Source organism: Dermacentor andersoni, chromosome 2, assembly GCF_023375885.2.
Source record: "Dermacentor andersoni chromosome 2, qqDerAnde1_hic_scaffold, whole genome shotgun sequence".
NCBI lineage: Eukaryota > Metazoa > Arthropoda > Arachnida > Ixodida > Ixodidae > Dermacentor > Dermacentor andersoni.
This window is the reverse complement of record NC_092815.1, coordinates 191,529,135-191,544,209: the sequence shown is the minus strand read 5'-3', so window position 1 is coordinate 191,544,209 and position 15,075 is coordinate 191,529,135. Positions and strand designations below refer to the sequence as shown.

Here is a 15,075-nt window from a genome sequence, read left to right as displayed (position 1 = left end):
GGAACGCCACCAGAGAAAGACGAACTCAAAACGTACCGCAATGTGTGAATGAGCGTCTACAACTTGCGTGGAACACGATGCAGATAACAGGCACGCATAAAAGCGCGGCGCGCTTATCACCGCCGCGAAGAAGCCTTCAGGGGACACATAAACACACAAAAGCATGAAACGGTTCACCAATGCTCGTATTACACCGCTTCGCAATGCGGAACGGAGCGTTATATAGCACCTAGAAAGAAGACAGCGCTAGAAGTAAGGAAATCTGAAGATGACCGTAGACAGTTGGCTGAGCGAGGTAAATTTAAGTCCTCAAGCGCTCGCGTTGCAATCCCGTGAAGTCCCCGCAAAGATGGCGGCGAGCGCCCATCGCCTCTTTTCGTCGTCTGCTAGCCAGAGAACGTCCAGAGAGAGTAGCCAGATCATAATCGTCCTGGCAGGTTCTGGCAGCCCGCTGGTAGCCAGAACCACCCAGCCCGAGCAAAACGAACGCCCGGCGGAAGTGCGTGGCGCGGTGGGCGGAGCAACCCGAGAAAAACGAAGACTCTCTGGCTGGCTCTTTCAGCACGCGGGTACCCAGAAGTGGAAAATCGAAGAAGCCCACTGCTAAGTGTCGCCCACGACGGGAACCCCGCATCACTAGTGAAGCAACACGCATCCGAGACGAGACCCATGGCCTCTCTCCCACGGCAGCCCGCACACACACATGCTGGCTATAAAAATACATGAAACTGTTACACATAAAAGAACTGGTTAAACCTTATACCGCTTTAGGTGTTTGCCGAAGGCTAACATGTAATTATTATCAAATTCCCCGCAGGGGAGTCTGCGTCAGCAGGCGTTGGGTGTGTTGCGACACCATGTACCCGAGCACACGAGGGTTGGACCCTCCCGCGTGTAGCCGTGCGCGGCTTAGCCGTGTCTGGGGAAAGGGGAATCCTGGGGGTTGAGCCGATGCCAGGTGTTCGGACCTTTAAGGCCCCCCGGCGGAGGCAACACGCCTCTTCGGCCTCGGCTTCACATAGACGGCACCTCCAGACTGACCCACCTGGAGGAAATCGGCAGTCGCCTTTTCCTGTCCTTCTCTGCAATCTTCGTCTTTCTCTCCCACTTTCCCATCTTTCCTGTCTTCTCTTCACTTCTTATTACTTCCGTATTTCCTGGCGGCAAGGGTTAACCGTGTGTGATATATTCAACCTTGGGTATATACATTAGGTTATAGTGGCGCTGTATAGCTGGCGTCTGCAGGTTTCTTGGAACCTGTAGCGTCCCCTTGCTGGGCTCCGTAGTGGGTGGCTACCACCGCCGCCGAATTTTGAAACTATCCAATGGTAGAAGCGTTCCCGCGACTTTCAGATCGGCCTCTGAAAAGAGGTCGCACCGAAGCAGCTTTCCAGTTCTTTTTAAAACCAAGCGAAGACACATTTCCGAAATACCATGTTGTTCATAGTGAAGGCAACACCACCGTTAGAAAACTGTCACCATTCTTAGTATCGAAATGCCTAGCAAGCACAATTGGATCGGGTTACAAGGCCTCAAAGATGGCTAGCGGAGACCTCCTCCTTGAATTGACCAAGAAAGGTCAACTAGAAAAGCTCGCCGAACTCACCAATATCGGTGACATCAAAGTAAAAATCTCTCCACACCGCTCACTCAACACTAGCAGGGGAGTTATATCTGAAGAAGACTTCTTGAACCTCAGCGACGAAGAGCTCCTCGAAGGATTTCAGGAGCAAAACGTAATTAAGGTTCAGAGAATCACACTACGACGAAATGACCAACAGATCCCGACGAAACATGTGATTTTGACATTTGGTAGTAGCACTGTCCCTAGTTCACTCGATGCAGGATATCTGAAAATCAACGTCAGACCGTACATACCCAACCCAAGGCGGTGTTTCAAGTGCCAGAGTTTCGGGCATGCATCTCAATCATGCAGAGGAAAGGAAACATGCGCGAAGTGTAGTGCCAACGACCATCCATCTGACAACTGCAATGCTCCCGCACAATGTGTCAATTGCAAGGGCGATCATCCTGCTTACTCGCGGAGCTGCCCTTGCTGGAAAAGAGAAAAAGAAATAATTGCAATCACAGTAAAGAAAAAGATTTCATTCTACGAAGCGAGGAAAAGGCTAGGGCACTTACCTCAAGCAACCTATGCCAGTGTGACGCGGCAGGGGGCAGCGTCACACCGGCCTCAGGAATCTACAGGGTCCACGTCCGGTACTCCTGTAGAAACCCCAACTGCCCCCTTGGTGGCTGCAGCCAGTGCTACTCCATCAGCAACGAAGACAGCCCAGCAGGCCACAGTGCCGCAGGGCCCGAAGTTGAACCGTACCCCTCGGCCCGAGACGCGCGTCTCGGCGTCTGGCTCTCGACCGTCCAGCGCCTCGGAAAAGGCGATGGAGGTCGATCCGAAAACCCCGGCGTCATTGACGCCAAAAGACCCGCGCTCCTTGGAGCGCTTACAGAAGGATAAGCATATTATGCCTTCGCTGAGAAAAGGAAAGGTAACCTGAACGGTTACCGCCTTTTATAAGAGTAATCAGCTTTTAAATACATGTCAACTACAACCCGAAGCTCACACACACAAGTAACTTTTTTCCAATCCCAATAACATGGCTTTCATCATTCATTGGAATTGCAGAGGCCTAATTCACAATATAGGTGACATCAAAGACATTATAAATAAGTTATCACCAGTGGTATTCTGCCTTCAAGAAACGAACCTAGGACCAAAGCATACACATTTTCTTAAAAGCTTTACAGTCATAAGAAAGGACCGCGAACACTCCAGTCGTCTATCAGGAGGTGTCGCTATTGTCGTTCAAGGCGGCATCCCTACACGGAACGTTTCACTACATACTGCGTTTGAGGCAGTAGCTGTCACCGTTTTAAACTGTCACCATCTGTTCGTTGTACATCCCTCCCCATACCCATTTCACAACTCGAGACATGGAAAATTTAATTAGCCAGCTGCCGGAGCCTTTTGTTTTAGTTGGAGATTTTAATGCTCATTGCAGTCTTTGGGGCAGCGATAAGACTGACGAAAGAGGACAACTTATCGAAGATTTTATTTTAACAAACAACATCTGTCTTTTAAACTCAGGTGCGCCAAATAATTTTCCACCGAGTTCACGTACTTTTAGCTGCATTGATTTAGCATTTTGCTCTCCGGATATCTTTAGCGATCTTAAATAGGACGTACTGGAGAATCCATATGGCAGTGATCATTTACCTGCTTTAATCCACCTTACATCAACACTACCCATTATATTCCACAAACCACGCCACTGGAAGTTACAAATGGCCGACTGGGCTGTTCTTACGGAAAGTGCCAGGCTGGAGGAACTTATTTTAACAGACCTAAGCATTGAGGAAATTAATGAAAAGTTTACCAATTGAATAATTTCTGCAGCTGAAAAGGCCATTCCGCAATCTTCTGGCGTGGTTCGGAAAAACCTGAATCCTTGGTGGACACGCGAATGTACCGTAGCAAAAAGCAGCAACGCAAGGCCTGGGGAACTTTACGCAGATACCCAACACAAAAAAAATTTCTCAATTTCAAACAAGCCAATGCGAAAGCTCGATTTATTCGGAGACAGGCGGAAAAATTGTCTTGGCAGAAATGTGTATCTATATTTATTAGCACCGTCACATCTAAAAGGATGTGGGACCAGGTCAGGAAGTTTAAGGGGTACTACTCACCATACAAGATACCCATCCATACTCACACCTTCAGGCACTCAGACAACACTACAAGAACAAGCAAATATACTTGGGGAAGATTTCTATAACGTCTCTAGCTCGGCTAATTATACAAACTAGCTCTTAAAGTACAAACTGTCGGCAGAAACAGAGAAACTACCAACTACTTGTATGTCAAGGGATGAATACAACGCTCCATTTACGTTACAAGAGCTTAACAGGGTTCTCTGTAGTGGCAAGAAAACTGCAGTAGGTCCTGACCTGATCCATTATTCCATGCTTTCACACCTGTCCCCAGCATCCGTAGATGCTCTCCTTAAATTTTTTAACAAAATATTTGAATCCGGAAGCATGCCAAAAAGTTGCAAAAACGCAATAATTGTGCCTTTTTTAAAAACAGGTAAATCCCCCACATCCCCAAGCAGCTTTCGATCCATTGCCCTGACAAGCTATTTGGCGAAAACATACGAAAGTATCGTAAATGCCAGAATAACTTGCACGCTTTATATACGGAACTCCATTGATTCTCATCAGTGCGGCTATAAGAAAGGGTGTTCAACTACAGACCACCTCGTCCGACTTGAACACGAAATACGTGAGGCAGTCGTACACAAACAGCACTGCTTGGCAGTGTTCTTCGATTTAGAAAAAGCGTATGACACCACGTGGAGGTTTCGAATCTTACGTGACCTCGCCGCGTTAGGAATCCGTGGCAATATGCTAAACTGTATAGCAGATTTTATGTCCAACACAAGAGAGAGAGAGAGAGAGAAGAATACAGGAAGGCAGGGATGTTAACCAGTCAATAGTCTGGTTGGCTACCCTACACTGGGGGAAGGGAGAAGGGGAAGAGAAAGGGAGAGAGAAGGTGTAGGTACGTGTACGGACAGCACTTCAGTTAAAGTCGCTTGAGCAAACCAGAAGTTCTGAAAAAACACAGAAGTGCCTTCACTGCCTTCTGAGCCGATGATCGGTCGGGACGGTGCTCTAATATTGTCTGTTCACTCAGAGGACGATCGTCTAGTTTCCTCAATGTGTCGGACAAATACTGTCTTTGTGCTTGAAATTGAGGGCAATGGCACAATATGTGGTCGATGTTCTCCTCGCATGCGCGAACATCACATGCAGGACTATCAGCCATTCCAATTAGTGCTGAGTAGGCATTCGTGAAGGCCACTCCAAGCCATAACCGACACAGAAGAGACGCTTCACGCCGGTGCACACCGGCTGGAGGTCTGAGTTGAAGTGACGGGTTTAGTCGGTGCAGTCTTGTGCGCCTTGTATGTACGGTATTCCACTCTGCTAAGGAGATAGTGCTTGCCAGAATGCCAAGTTGTCTCGCGGCGTCGGTCCTTGAGAGCGGAATGGGGACGCAGCGGTCTTCTTGGTTTGACGTCCGAGCTGCCTTATCGGCGTCATCATTACCAATGATACCGCAATGACCTGGTATCCACTGAAAAGAGATATCATGGCCTTTTTCTCTTAAGTGATGGACAAGTTCCGCGATTTCGCACGTGAGCTGATCGTGAGTTCCATGTCGGAGAAATGAATGCACACATTGCAAGGCCGGCCTTGAATCGCAGAAGACTGCCCATTTTCTAGGACTTTCAGTGTTTATCACTTGAAGCGCGTCGCGGAGAGCCGCGAGCTCTGCAGCTGTAGACGTAGTGACATGGGAAGTCTGGAACCGCTTGGTTATTCTCATTGCTGGTATAACTACAGCGCCGCCGGAACTGGTTGATGTGTAGACGTGTGTGCAGTCGCTGTATTTCTCGTACAAGAGAAACACAACATTCCAACACAACATTCCAAATCCGTCTAGGCACTGCGCTCTCGCGCACGTTTTCCAATAAAATGGCGCGCCACAAGGTTGCGTACTTAACACCACACTCTTTATAGTACAAATAAACTCTATCAACAGTCATTCCCGCCTCTGTTATGCACTCCATATACGTCGATGACCTGCAAATAGCGTGCCGCGCCTCAAACTTACGAACATGTGAAAGGCAGTTCCAGGTAACAATTAATAAACTAATGGAGTGGGCTGAGAAAAATGGCTTCCGCTTCTCTACTCAGAAAACTGTTACGGTGCTATTTTCACAAAAACGAAGGTTGTACTTAGACCCGGATTTAAAATTGAATGATGTTGCGCTGCCGGTAAAACAAGAATATAAATTCTTGGGAGTAATCTTTGACAAAAAACTAAACTTCCTTGCCCACATTAAACACTAAAGATTAAGGCAAATAAAGCATTGAATATCCTCAAAGTGTTATCTCATAAGCACTGGGGTTCCCACCGAATGTGTCTTTTACGTATTTACCGGTCTCTTGTTCGTAGCCTTTTAGACTACGGCTCCATTGTTTACGGCTCAGCTAGACAGTCCTACATCCAACGACTTGATCCAGTACATAACCTTGGACTGCGACTGGCCAGTGGTGCCTTCAGAACGTCACCTATTCAAAGTTTATACGCTGAGTGTAATGAACCCTCATTACAGCAGCGCAGAGCATTACTCACATTCTCTTACGTACTCAGAATTCAGTCATCACCGCAACACATATGCTACAACATCGTCACACAGTGCAACTCACGCTTACACTACACAAATGAACCAAACATGATTAGGCCACTTGTACTGCGGTATGAGCAATACTGTCGGTATTATGAAATTCCCCACGAAGTCCTCCAGGTTGCCAAGAATCCAGAACGGTTGGCCCCGTGGTACGATTTCACGCAGTTGTGCGACTGGACATTAACACATTTAAGGAAAAGAGACACTCCACACGAACACATCATACAAGAATTCCGTGCTCTTCAGGACCAATATCAATATCACATGCAATTCTACACTGATGGGCCCAAAACAAAAGAACACGTGGGTGTAGGGGCCGTAACAGAAAATTGGGAAAGAAGTATTCGTCTACCAAAACATGCCTCTGTTTTCACTGCTGAAGTTTACGCTGTATGGGTTGTAGTTAAAAATGTTATCACTGGCAAGCACAAAAACACAGTCATATACACTCATTCCTTAAGTACACTGAAGGCTCTAAATCTGAAATCTGAGTGTGAACCCCTGTTAGGGGACATACTAAACATGGTCGCGCTTAATAAATACGGGAGATCAATCCGCTTCTGCTGGGTACCAAGTCATGTTGAAATACCGGGTAACGAAGGAGCCGACAGATGTGCATCGATGACAGCGAACAAAGAAATAACAAACACAACGCTTCCATACAAAGATAGCATCCGCGCGATTAGAAAAGCCTTAACGGCGAAATGGCAACGCGAATGGGACCGTTGTGTTGACAACAAGATACATCTCACGAAACCCATAGTTGGCGAGTGGAAGTCATGCCATCATCAGGAGCGGTTCATCGAATTAGTTTTATGCCGACTACGCATTGGGCACACACACCTCACACATAATTGCTTTTTACGAAAGAAGACACACCAACATGCGAGAAATTTCAACAGCCACTAACAATTATGCACATATTACTCACATGTACGCAGACTGAAACAGACAGACGAACACTTTTGCACAAATTATATCAACTACACATACCTTTACACCCTGCTCTAATTTTAGGTGATGATCCGCTAGTCCCATTATGTGACGTCCGTAAATTTCTAGAGGACACTGGATTTTTACATAAAATATAGATTACTAACACACTTTTTCCTTCATAAACTGGATTTTAAAACACCTCGTGTTTGGCGCAGCATAGCCTTAGCTGCTTTTGCTCCATTAAACGCCATTTAACTAACTTTTATTTAATGAACGTAGCAAGAATGTGCACTTATATGCTATAAATACATTTGACGCATAGTCTGCCGAGTAAGAGCAAGGCTACAGCGGCATTTACACTCGCATAACTACACATCCATACACACGTACATAGAAACAACAAGAAAGCATAACGGCAACGCTGTATCCAGTTGTTCAATCCTTTATAATTTTCATCAAAGCCTAATCAGTTTAGTTCACAAAAAGGAATTCTCTAACAATGGTATTAAAACTATATGACTGCTTTATGTTTGTAGGAAACGAGTTCCATATTTCGACACCTATGTAACGTATGCGTCGCTGGCCGTACCGGTTTGACATATCGGGACCAGAAATTTCTCGAGAAAGGCTGAACGACTGTTAAATATCGATTCATTGAAGACAGTGGCAGGAAATGGCGTGTTGCATCTCGTTATCGAGCACAATAATAAGGCAACCTGGTAATCTCCCAGGTGCGATAGTGACATGACTTTAAGTCGTTCGCAAGAAAAATATTTCTTGACGGTGTAGTAAAGCTAGCATAGTTGACTATCCGCAAGGCTCTCTTCTGAAGCCGTGCTACAGGGTCTATGTATGTTTTGTAGGTAAATGCCCAGGCAGTAGGCTAAAAAATACAGTAAATACAGTAGGCTAAGTGAGAGTGAACAAGACCAAAATTTAAGGTTCTGAACGTTTCGAAACAAATTACTGCGAGCTATCGTCAGTACGAAGCATACGGAAGAGAGGTTACCACACAGCCTGTCGATATGAGGCTTCCAGTTGAGAGCGGGATCGAGCGTTACCCCTTAGTAGAACGCTGAATCGAGTTTTTCTATTTCGTCACGGCCAGTCGTAATGCGGCACGGCCCCTCAAAAGCATTTTCTTAAACATAACAAATTTCATTTTCTTTGTATTTAAGGAAAGTCTATCACTTCCAAGCTTTTTACTGATATATTGAAGCTCATTCTTGATGGTTTTAGCTGGGTTATTTAAGGATTTCCTAGTGACCATAAGTGCTGTGTCATCAGCATACATGAAGGCATGTTCTGCATTTAGGCAGTCTGGACGGCCGTTGATGTATGTTGTAAATAATATTGACCCAAGTACCCATCCTTGTGGTACGCATGTAGTAAGGTCAGAGAGACTTGGGATGTACTCATTGATGACCCCTGCTTATTTATCGCTATCGAGATAGCTCTTTAAAAAGTCTAAGGAAATGCCTCGACATCCAAGTCTTTCCAATTTCATCAATAAAATATGATAATAGACGGTGTCAAATGCCTTTATTATGTCTAAAATACTCCTACTGATATTTCATTGTTGTTGAATGCTTCATTTATTACATCGGTTAAAGACAAAATAGCCGTAGTTGTAGATCGAGACTTCTGAAAGCCATGTTGACGCGGGGACCGGATGTTATGTTTATATAGAAATTTTGTCATTCTACCAGCCAGCAGTTTCTCAAAAATTATGTTTATGCCGTTCAATACCGATATAGGTCGATAATTACCTAAAACGTTAACGTTCCCACTTCTATAGATAGGCGTCATCTTGCTACTTTTAATACTTCCGGGTACGTGCCCGCGTAAAATTCTTTGTTAAAGAATGCAGCAACAGTAGGCGCCAATATTTTTCTATTATTTCTCAGTACGGACACTGCAGTACCATGGAAACCAGGTGCCTTTCCTCTGTCTGATAGATTTGTAGTTGCTATTAGCCAGGGTGTCCACAAACCGAGAAAACCTGGAATTCTCAGAGAATTTGAATAGTCTGGAAAAGCTTAGGGAAAACTCAGGGTATTTGTGGCTTTATCAGAGAAAATTATCTGTAATATTATTGAAAGGGAAAGAAAGTGGCAGTAATGCTGGCTCGAGTAAGACATGACGCACTTTGTACGATTCGTACGAAGAGCATTTTCTCCACAGCCACACCGCCGGCCTCCCGAACTGTATGTTCTAGAAAGCGTGTCAGGAAAGCGGCAAAAAGCGCGGCGCTTCGAATTTCGTACCGACTCGAAATTAAGTGGACACTTCCCGGCGCCGTCACCGATGGCGCCACGTAATGCAGAGAACTAAAGCAGAGAACGGGCTTCGTAATGCTCGCAATCAAGTTTTTCGACGGTCGCCCCCGCCCCCTCCCTTGTTTTTTGTTTCCCATATACTGTAGAAAGCTCCAGCGAGGCGGCAGAAAGCGTTCCGAGCTAAACTACAAACTCGCGGACAACTTTCTGTGGCTATGAAGGGAAAGCTACGGGCGCGGAACTTCTGCATATGTGTTACCGCGCCAAGTAGTCCGCCAGCGTTCGACTGCGCTTTCGGTTGCTCGGAGAAGACCGAAGACGCTGAATCGACGCAGCTTCCACGAGCGGCGGTTTCCCGTTTGCCCATACAGGGAAGGGAAAAGCCGCAAAATAAGTGAACTTTTACATTCAGTCTTGTGTTTTGCCTTATATAACTGTTTCTAATAAGGTGTTTGTTTTCTCTTCCTCAGCTTAAACTAATGTGGATGAAAATGCAGGACTCTTCAGAAGCGCTCTCACTTGCGCGCGCTTTGCCTCTGTAGTTTTCCCTGGAGAACTACAGGAAGTTGTAGCGACGCTTTCGCTTTCCAGTACGATTCCTAAACGAACTCTTCCTGCGCACAATGCTTTGATGGAAGCGTCAATTTCTACCTCGGGGGGTGGCACGCGCGGGACACAGGCGGCACAGCAGATGGGGACCATAGCTTCGTACCCTGCCACATAACCCTGCCGCGATCTGCCGACGCCGGCAGAGATACAAAGTAACCAACTGTGTCGCGTTTTTATTAACGCGACAGCGTTAAGGAGCTCCTGTCGCAGAAAAGTCGGAGTCGTCGGCGTCAGCGGCGTTGGCCGTGAGCGATAAATCCCAGAAGGCACTTCATAAATAAAAAACATCTTGCAAGATGGGCTGGTGTGAATCGAACCAGGGTCTCCGGAGTGAGACGGAGGCGCTACCACTCAGCCACGAGTTCGTTGCTTCGAAACGGGACAAAATCGCCTCTAGGGAATGCGGTGTTACCTAACGCTCTTAAATTCTTTCAGTTCTCAAACTGCTGAGCGGCGCCTGGCCCCTTTCCGTTGCGCGCCGCGAGAGGGCGTGCACGACGGAGTTAGCCCATTAAGGCGCAGCGTAGCAGCACGTTTTGCGCAGGTGGCCGCTGTGGGTAGTCGTCGTTTGCTCACGTTTGCGCTCGCACTCGCGGTATTTAATGTTTTGTGCATCGCGCTGCCAATCGTATGCACTATGCCACGCTGCTTCGTTCCAGGCTGTAAGAGCGGCTACGACTCCACGCGATCCGTGGAGAGACATTTTTTCAAGGCACCTCGCAATGCTGAGCGCCTTCAACAGTGGAAGCGCGCTATACCACGGCTGGACAAAAAGCTTTCAAGCTCGTGTTCCGTCTGCGACCTCCACTTCATCAATGATGACATTTTCAAGGTCTTCGAACACAACATTTGTGGTGATATTGTGGTAATACCGCGCGACAAATGGACGCTGAAAGATGACGCCGTGCCTCGCCTGTTTCCGAACTGCCCAAGTTACCTCTCGAAACGCACACGGAAGCGCAGAGCACCAGCTCCCAGACGATCACCAGCACAACAAAAGCGGCATCAGAAACAAGGTGAGTATGTGGATGCTGCTGTCAGAGCTGCCGACGACGAAGCGAGCTTGCCTACCGATGACAGCATGCCGGCGGAGAATGTGTTTCATGTGCTCAATCGCACGGCGAAACAGGGACGAAAAATTCGAGGTTGGTCCCTTGACGTTCTTAAGGCAACGGTCGTTTTGTACAAGCTCGGGATTAGAAAGAATATCCCGCATGTAGAAATGTCTGTGGTGTTGTCAGTTGTCAGACAGCCTTAATTTAATTGTCAGCGCAGATGGTCGAGTTGTGCCACGCAGTGTGTATGCCGGGAAGCAGACCACTGAGTTCAAGTGTATGGAAGACTTCACATGCCTCGTGCTATATGTGGAACAGCTGAAGCTGTGTAAGGGCTGTCCTGCAAAGAAGTACCCAAAAATCTCTTCGTCAGTGGTGGCAACAAAGCATGGTGAAACGTGGAGGCGCAACACATGCACGGTATTGAGTGTCAATGCTACATGTGCTCAGTGCCGGACTCTCGAGAAGCTTTTCTTGCAGCGGACGAAACAGCAAAAAGATACCAAGAAAAAGCAGGCTGCTCGCTTTAAGTTACTGCGTCGCAAAGCAATTCGTGCAGCCTCAAGGCGAGAAAAACTGGAGGAAGAAGTCGTTCCGATGAAGAGGAAGCTTAGTGCAATTACGGAAGAGACAATTGACTGCTCGCTTCATATTCTTCCGGCCAGGCAGCAACTAGCTTTCAAAACAGCTTTCATGGCTGCGAAAGCGAAGTCAAAAATGGGAGGCGATATGATGATGAATGGCTTATGACATGTTTGTTACTGCAAATCTCAAGCCCGAAGGCCTACACTTTACTTGGTGATATGCAGCTGCTACCACTGCCATCAAAGGCTCGCCTTCGCCAAATAATAGCAGGAATACCATGCAAGTATGGATTCAACCAAGTTGCATTGAACAGTGTCAGAAGCCATTTCAGCAACAAAAGTCACTTGACACGGCTAGGAGTATTGCTCCTTGACGAGATAAAGTTGAAGCGAGGTGTCTCCTTCAATAAGGCCTCATGCAGAATGGATGGCTTTATAGACTATGGTGAAGTCATGGCACCAAATGCAAACCGCCTTGCTGATCATGCATTGGTACTGATGTTTGTGCCACTGTTCGAAGACTGCGTGCAGCCAATAGCAAGCTTTGCTACAAAAGGAGCGGCTCCTGGGAAAGTTCTTGCAGAACTGGTAATGAGCAGCGTCCTGGAACTGCACAAAAACAATGCGGCAGTGCTGGCTGTGATCAGTGATGGGGCTGGCAACAACATATCTATGTGGGGCCAGCTTGGAGTGTCAGGAAAAATTGATGCGACATGCCACTTCATTTAGCATCCCTGGGAACCGTCACAAAATATTTACTTCATTTGTGATGTTCCGCATATTGTGAAGTGCATACGAAACCACCTGAGGAAGCACACATACGGAATGGTAAGGGAAAAAATGTCCTTATTTTCCGAACAGTTTAACAATTTCTTTTTATTATTTTCAGGCTGGCGACCTTCGCATCAACTTTCAGCATCATGTGACCCTATACGAAACAGAAAAAAAGAAGCATGTACGTGTTGTGCCAAAACTCACTGAAGCACATGTTTCCCCTGACAACCTGCGCAAAATGAGCGTCAGGCTGGCGACACAGGTATAACTTGTTGCTGTCCAAGCATGTTGCCTTTCTGTTCGTAAACTAAAAAAATGCGATCTCTCTCTCTTTTTTGCACAGCTCTTTAGCCGTGGAACATCAATTGGATTGCGTGTGCACAGGGAAGCAAATGTCCCCGCCTTGAAAGACTCTAAAGGGACTGAGACATTCACAAGAATGCTGAACGATGTTTTCGATGCATTCAACGTCAAGCTTCCATGCAGGGGAATCAGGCGTCATTCCAAAGAGATACAGGCAAGTGGCCAAATCTCATCCTGGAGCCTAAGCTTGATCTTACATATGCCGTCGTTTTGCTTCTTATTATCGTGAACTGTTGAAACGTTTTCTTTCCAGATCATGAAGAAGTTTCTAGAAGTCTTAAATGTGACTGAGCAAAATGCAGTTGAGAAAGGTACAAAGCTATTCGCGTCGCAACTAACGACGGAGTCCCTACGCGTCACATTGTTGTCTACGCTGGATATTATCAATTATCTGTTCATCAAGGGAGCGCTTTATGTGCTCACTGCCAAGCTCAACCAAGACCCCTTGGAGGTACCTACCACAATGACCTTGTTTCCATTTTAATATATAATTTATGGATGTTTTACATATCCACTTCAATGCGTATATTTTTTCTTTCAGCGGCATTTTGGTCTTGCACGATCATTTGGAGGAGATGAGTCGCACCCAACCGTCATGAATTTCGCGCAGATATTTCGTCTGCTGAGCCTCTACACACCCATCAAAACAGCACTACGTGGAAGTGTACAAGGCGAACCAGATGCTGTACTTGTCAGCGTGGAAGAGGCATTGAACACTGCTCGAGCGGTCCATCGCTTGAACAGAGCTAGTTTGAGAAATGAGATTGAGGCTAGGCTGCTAGCAATTACTTCTGGTCCTTCAAGCTCTCTTGAGCGAATGGACACCGAACACAGCTATTTCAGAGGCGGTGTAGACGATGCTGTGACATACTACTTATGTGGCTATGTCATACACAAAATGAGCAAGCACACAGAGTGCGAATTGTGCTTGCAGGACATCAGCTCAACTGTTCCACTCATTGGTTCCGATGCATACTTGACAACATATCGGAGCTTTAAGGAAGGGAGCCTCAAGCATCCAACAATAAAGATGCTGCAGTTCGTAAGAATTGCAAATGACTCCGTATCATTTTCCCTTGATCAGGCAGGTCTCTGCGGTGACCTATTTTGGAAAGTCCTGGATGAGCTAGATAAGTGCAGTCTTGCTCGGCTGGGTTGCGATGAGCACATGTCCGCGTTCACGTGCCAGATACTGAACTTTTTCATTGCCAAGCGAATGCATTTCTATGCTAGAGATGCGAACCGCCGCCTAGAAACACGAGAGAAAGTAGCCATCGCAAACAAAAAAGCTCGTCTTTTGTAAAGCCACGCGGTAAATTCATAAGCCGTATGCGGCTCCTGTAATAAAAGCTTTTGAACTCGTTGAGAGAAACAAAGATCTTGTCTTATTTCTTTCTCCTTTAGTTGCTAGTAACTAGCCACGGCCGCTGGATAAAAAGCTCCCGTGCTCTAGCAGACGCAAACGACGGCCGCAGTGAAGGGTGGTCCGTCACAGCTTTGGGCGCAAGTGCTTTCCTTGTTCAGTTGGCTAAGTCGTGGCAATTGTTTAACTTCGGAATGGGTACGAAATAAGCTGCAAATAGATTAATGACGCGCTGTGCATATTTGGCGATTTTAACTAAAATAACGCCACTCTCTAAGCAATCACCAGCGCTTTGCAGCGTAGGGCGCCGAGCACGGCCGGGCTAAAGGCGGCCGCCGTGCCACCTGTTGAGTGGAAACGAAAAGGGGCCGTGCATCGACGGCCGCCGCAAGGGGAGTTTGACAACTGAAAGGATCTAGTAACGTTGGTGTTGCCTTAGAAACGTGCCGTAGAAAGTTATACTGCGGTGTATATCGGTAATTATGACCATGTAACTTGCAGAAGTCGCAGTTTCACGAGTAGCGAAATACGTTTCCCCTACATTTCTTGTGTGCTTTCCGCACACGCAAAGCTATCTTGCGGCAAACACAGAAGACCCCCTCCTCTTAATGTACAGCGCTGCCCCGACAGGTGGCGCGCCACGCGCGCATTGGGGCTGTGCGGGGACCGGTACGAGGCGCGTCGCGGCCCGGACTCTCCTCCCCTGACGACGCTTCGCCATGCTCCCCCACGGGTTGCAGAATCAAGCGTCCTTCCTTTCTTTAGATCACCATCTGTCTATATCTCTGCCTGTGCCGATCACGACGTTTGGCTGGCGTACATCGTTTCCCCCCC

At 46.9% G+C, this 15,075-nt stretch overlaps 1 pseudogene; it reads left to right on the top strand.

Moving 5' to 3' along the window:
- Positions 1–10,739: 10,739 nt before the first annotated feature.
- LOC126540286 (uncharacterized) lies at positions 10,740–14,181 on the top strand (annotated as a pseudogene).
- Positions 14,182–15,075: the final 894 nt, after the last annotated feature.